Here is a 6,000-nt window from a genome sequence, read left to right on the forward strand (position 1 = left end):
CGGAAAATCTTTAAAATGCTAAGAAAAATCTATTGAATGCTCATTTATTCACTAACTCGTTACACAAGGCCACATGTGACCCAGTAAAATCACTGCCAGCTTTATCTAAATTTCATGCACACAGGCCGTTCACAGAGTACAGCTATAACAGCAGCCATTGTTCTTGGATACCTTTATTGAGGAGAATGTACTTTAAGTTAAAACTACTGGCTATGTTGTTCAGCCCAGTTTAAGCAACAATCATATGGTGTGCTATGCTGCCTTTGGCCGTTTAAACCACATATTACTCCATGTCTTTCCAGGCATAATGTATCTACAAAGGGAAAAAAAAAAACAGAAGTAAATGTTATTTCAGGACATACTATTCAGAGCCGCATGCTAAAATCTAGCCGTTTACCACCCACTATGCAACCACATACACCTTTACACAGTACAGTGGGAAGGCACAGCATGACCCAGCAATACAGTGTAATCTTAGTCACATGCTGCCTACAGCAAACAGGGCAGGAATCCATCTCTGCGACCCAATTCAACTCAGTATGCCTGCTCCTGGCCCGGCCTGGCCCGACATCCTGTGAGGTGAGCCTCTGCTCTATATCCTTTTACAGTAAGCCAAAATGACTGAGAGGATGTTGCCACGAATGTCTGAAAGACATGTTTTCAAATAAAGATCCTGTCACAGTTACTAAATTTACATACCCTTAAGGGAACCGCTTATTGTCAGCATTTATCCAAATGCAATTATCCAAATTCTTATGCAACATGTAAACAAGAAACCTTTTTGCTTTAATTGGGGTAAAGGATTAAGGGGGAACTGTGCTTGTGATGATGACGAACCTCCTCCTGAGAAACTGCACGTATGCACCTTTCACGTAAATTGGGGAAGAACAATGTATTTATTAGAATGAATTACCACTTGATGCCTGCACATCCATATGCACCGACTCACTGAGCAAATACAGGTAGAAGAACCTGATCAGTAACTGTACTATACCTTTCAGGATGTATAGTTTGGGGAAGTCATACTGGCAATGTTTCAGCTTGAATAACGCACATAAAATAATGATATCAGGTGGAGTATACTACCAACACTTAAAAGGCAAAAATCAATCAATCAAAACAAAGGAGGGATGAAGTGCACACTCTTATAGCTATGTTCTTCTTCCCCTTGTACTCAGCACAGAGAGAGCTTGTGGCATCTTTGTTATGAATTTCATTGGGTGAATTTTTCTGGCATTGTATACTCTGGGAGGACTGACCTCCAATTACAGGGAGAGGTTGTTTGGATGACTGAAGCCATAAAGCACTCCAAAAAAAACTCACCCAGCCCACCTGATCCCAACAGTTGGGACCAGGGCTACGAAGAAAAGAAGGAAAAAAAAAAAAAAAACACGTTTTACTAATGTCATCATTTGTTTTACTTTGGGTTTTCAATATGTTTTATCTTTATTTGATCACTTTTATCTTGCTCTACGAATGGGCATTTTATACATTCTCTGTTTCTGTAGTGACCTGATTCTATCTGATTTCATTGTGCTGTATTGTTTCATCTGTGATCACAAAAGCTTTTAAGCCACATGTCACTGTACCATCAACTTCTTCGCAGACAGGAAGAACCAGGGGAGGGTGGGGAAATTTACCTGTACAGTAAGCACTGGGGCCCTCGCAGGGACGTGGGCTCTCCTGACATGACTGTACCTTATCCTCATGGGTCTGTCCTAAAGTTTGCAAATAATATAACTGCCACCTGTCACTCCTGAAAAACTGACGAGTCTGTTTAAAGAAGCGAGACTGACCAGATGGGACCAGTTAAAAGCAGCGGGATTACTGAGCTATCTGTAACTTTGCAAAATAAAATTGAAACCCCCCTGAACATATTCAGCTGTTAGGTGTTCGGTTCCATTTCTGTGACTTTCTTTTTTGCTGTCTTAGCTTTACACCCACTCTGTTATGCTATTGAATGTTGGTTTTGACACTGTTTACATGTATGTTGAGAGGTACTGAGACCAGAGTCAAATTCTTTGTGTGCATGAGTGCACTTGACCAAAAAAATTTGTTCTACTTATTTGCCTGGTTTCAAGAGTGACTCAGCAGGATACCGATCCCAAGATGACTGTGAGAAATTTAGAGCTCAAGTGAACACCTCTTCTACAGCTAGTCAAGCTTAAAACTCACTGCTGACAGCAGTAACTTCACATGCTACCTGTGCATTTACTGTTGCCATGAAAAATTTCTGGCTGATTTGGTATACAGCATGAAGTAGAATTCACTCAAGCTGAGACAGAGTATTAAAAATAACCACTGGTAGAGAAGGACTGGCACCAGTCTTGGTGTTGCTCTCACACACCGGCGTGCCAAAAGACAAGCTACAATTCACCGGTCCAGAGTCTTGAGCAAAGTGCAGAGACAGGTGCAAAACTATATATCCAGCATGCAAAATCAGTACTGTAATGAAACACTTTATTTCATTAAAAAAAACAAAAAAAAAAAAAAAACACCTTAAGCCTAATACACAAATTTAACATAAAAAACAAATATCTGTAGATGTAATACAGAACATGGTTCGAACCATATACAGCCACTTGTGGTAAGGACATAAAAGCATGCTGCCAAATACTAAACATCAAAGCATCCATGCTCTTTTCAGACCAACTGTAAAGTTCAAGGTTGCTTCTACTGTCCCCACAAAAAAAGAAAATTATCTTGGATTGAAAGAATTAACAAACAGAGGGCAAAAGTCACAAAAAATGACAAAAAAAAAAAAACAAAAAAAAAAAACACTTGCGACACTGGGCTGAACTTAACATTTTGATAAATTACAGGTGTACAAACACATATCACACCTGCATTTCTATGACCAAGCACTGAACAATAAGAACTTACAGTTATCTGACCGCTCTGATACCCTTTAGTCTCGCCTCCTGCCTGTTAATATGTTTAAAGACACAGGGACAAATGAATATAATGATTGTGCTTACACAATGGGAGACTGTACCACTTTCTGGAATTCATAGGCTCATACTCAGAGTTTAGTACATGAGAAAAGTCAAATATAATCCTACTGGGCTGCTGAATAGTTGACTGCTAAGAAATGCCTTGGGGGTATGAGGCATGGGCATCCTTATGATCTACCCTGTGCTCTATACCAGACTTCAAATTTGATCCTTGAAATTGACCATTAGGTTTACAAATCAGCTTTTAATTCCACGACATAAGAGTGGACTATACGATAAAGCTATAAATGGGCATAATGTTTCTGCAGAAAACCAAAAGAAGCCCTTTGTGGAAGAGTTTGGACAATGATGTCCAAATAATGGTCATCATGCCAGTGCACAAACCTGACAACTTCAGTTTAACAGCTGCAAATGTGAGAAGCGCTAACTGAGAATGAAGAGGCCTTTAATGTGGCCTCCACCTGCGATTTAATGATCTGATGACCCTGAAGATGAAGGCCACAAGCTCCAACATGTTGGTCTCACAATAAATTTCCTCTTTATGCTAAAGATGTAGCTGTGGTTTTCACCTCCTCAGATTTTTTTTTTTGCTCTCCATGCATCTTCGAAGCAGGTGAAACTGTGCCAGAAATTCCTACTCTGAGTAAACTGAGAATAGCAGTGCCATCCGGAAAATTCAATACAAATTGATTCGACTGGGAGCTGACACAGTCAGACTGCTTTCTGGCATCAGGGATTAATACTGAGTTAAAGTTGTATGCAAAAGTTTGGGCAAATGACATATCTTGTTGATTTTTGAAGTGAAAAGAAGTAAATACAAGCCACATAGCAAACAGAATAACTTACATTTATTGTGGCATGTGCAAAAGTTGGTGCACATGATCACAGCTCGCAAACACGTTTGTGGCCAGATGCACATTCAACTGTACATTCAAATCTCCCAACTCCCGAATCAGAGGGAGGCAGCGTTCTTTGCCCAACAACATTACACGGTTACATCCGTACTCTGCACATTTTAACTTACCTTTTTAATAAAGTGTGTTTACCCCTGACAGATACACGAGCACACATACTGTAAGCACACGCGCAAACGCACACACCTGCCCGACCACGTTTCCAGGACAACCCCCATCACCAGGAGCTAATAAATCCTAATGGCCAAATAAGCTCTTGTGTCCCAGATTGTGCTGCCTGGTAGCTGTAGTTTCTAACCAACTCTGCTTGTTGGAGTCTCCTTAATTTAAACGATACTCGACAATACCAACGACTTGTATGCTTAACCTTCCTATAGTGTGCCTAAAGAGTCACTACCAAACCCTCATATCTAAAAATCTCGAGGCAGCTGACCTCCACACCATAAGACAGGTCATGGTTTCTTGTGTGTAACGCATTTTTCAACGCTGCTTTGTTGTGCCAAATAAAGCGAGGAGAGATAAAGAGGGGATGATGCGTACGGTTGGTTTGGCCTTGCGTTTCACGGTCACGCTTTTGCATCAGCAGACACACGGTCACGCCGGTGGGCCCACGAAGTCCTCCAGCAACCAGAGGAGACACCTTTACATCTCTGAGCGTTATATCACTTGCCAGCTACAGCTCAAGCTGCGACGACGAACAGAGGCCATCCAAAAGCGCGGCTCTCTACATGTCCTACTTCCTAACATCCACACGTGTGTTAAGTCTGCCTCATGGGATTAAAAATGGCACGTTTTGTACTCACCTGTCTGATGGAAGAGAAGACGGAGCCCACTTCCCTTATCAGCTAAACGTTGGCTCGTCCCCGTGGTTTGTGCTGTTGAAGCTGAGCGGGCGGAGGGACTACACAACACAGGGCAGCCCACACGCACACACACACACGCACAGAACGGACTGTGGCGAAGAGATGAGACCGTCCTCAGTCCCGGTTCTTCCTAGGCGAGCCTTCTCTCCCACAAACGCTTATTTAAACAGCCGACAGACGCGCCGCCCGTGGACAGATCTCGCCTTTCATAAAGCCACGGGGGTTGGCGTTCGTCATCACGCATTCCCACGTCACGTCCACCCGTGACGTAAAGGGCCTGCCTCTTGCCCCGCCTTGCAACCGCGGCGCAGCCATACAGGAGCGGCCAAGCGATGACACAGCCGTACCTCCCTCCGCTGTGGACTTCAGTTTTTTCATGTCTCTCGTTGCATTGATTTATTTATTTTTCATCCGTTATTTCTCAATATTAAATACTATTTTTTCTTATTATCAGCTCCCCTGACTCCTCAGAGTCCATACCAATAAGTAATCCTTGAAATGATGGTCCCTTACTTTCCAGGGGAACAAATCCTCCCCCATGCAGAGGCACCGGCAGAGGTCACCGCGCTTCTTGCCAACACCATTCTTTTGCGTGATCAGGGCTGGTTTCTGGACTGTGTGCATGGTCTGATATGGTTGGAATCAGATGGCGCAGGAGACGATCACCTGTGTAGACGATGCGACCAGGAATAACTCTTGCACAGAAACTAGAGTACCTAGTTGCACTGGTCTTGACCCAGTACTCTTGACCACCCTATCATTTGCCATGCTTGGGGAGGTATCACCTGCAAAACTGTCCCGCATTATAGTGGATCTACAGCCCATCATGCCACACATTGCAGAGGTGATTGGTCGTATTGATGTTGCAATGGCCCGGAGGAACTTTGGTTGCCTGGTGGGTGATGGTAACATAGCTGGGATTCTGCTGCAGTGGCCGCAGTGGTCATCCAGCTGAGAGTATTCCTGGACTTACATCCCTGAATGTTATTGCCAGAGCAATCTATGAGCATCTTGACTTTCGTTGGCCCCTAATCAAGCATCTTTCAGCTGACAATTGGAATAATGCCATGCACATGTACATGCTATGCAACCTAATCATGTCTTCATGTATGTGTACATGTACGTGTACATGGCGTCCATGTACGTGTACATGGAGACAACCCATACTTCAGCTTCCGCCTGGATTTACAAGAGATACAGTCAGCCAACGTCAAGAGATTAGCCTGGTTGTGCAGATGTCTTCTGACTCCCATGGGAGATGAGACGTTA

General features: G+C 43.2%; 1 protein-coding gene across 3 annotated transcripts in view; it reads right to left on the reverse strand.

Annotated features, from left to right (window-relative positions):
* Nucleotides 1–4,934, reverse strand: part of slc23a2 (solute carrier family 23 member 2) — a 36,200-nt gene extending 31,266 nt beyond the window's left edge. For 2 of the 3 annotated variants that reach the window (XM_041042005.1, XM_041042004.1), the window contains exon 1: nucleotides 4,672–4,934. The gene's annotated coding sequence lies outside the window, so the exon portion shown is untranslated. The remainder of the gene's footprint in view (nucleotides 1–4,671) is intronic. The other variant, XM_041042007.1, reaches the window with a different exon arrangement.
* Between the last annotated feature and the right edge of the window lie 1,066 nt (nucleotides 4,935–6,000).

This window comes from Toxotes jaculatrix, chromosome 7 (genome assembly GCF_017976425.1).
Source record: "Toxotes jaculatrix isolate fToxJac2 chromosome 7, fToxJac2.pri, whole genome shotgun sequence".
Lineage (NCBI taxonomy): Eukaryota > Metazoa > Chordata > Actinopteri > Toxotidae > Toxotes > Toxotes jaculatrix.